Source organism: Penaeus monodon, chromosome 29 (genome assembly GCF_015228065.2).
Source record: "Penaeus monodon isolate SGIC_2016 chromosome 29, NSTDA_Pmon_1, whole genome shotgun sequence".
In the NCBI taxonomy this organism is placed as follows: Eukaryota; Metazoa; Arthropoda; class Malacostraca; order Decapoda; family Penaeidae; genus Penaeus; species Penaeus monodon.
The window spans coordinates 2223581-2223869 of record NC_051414.1 but is presented as its reverse complement, the minus strand read 5'-3'; positions in this window follow the sequence as shown (position 1 = coordinate 2223869).

Here is a 289-nt window from a genome sequence, read left to right as displayed (position 1 = left end):
GAGATTTGCACATTGGACTCATTTTACAGGCGATAATTAATAGCGATTATTTGTAGGTATATATTATATATTTTACTTGGTTTCAACATTATAGTTCTTCATGCTGCAGCTTAGATATGTTATAATGATAAAGTAAAATGAACAAATAAGACATGGAATATGAATGATTATATTGTTTTATTCTGTCAAGGCATATGGAAAATCGAAACGCTTTCGATGAATTTATTTTAAGGTATCAACTAAGGTATCAAACACACATCGCATAAAATCATAAATCAAAGTAGAGCTA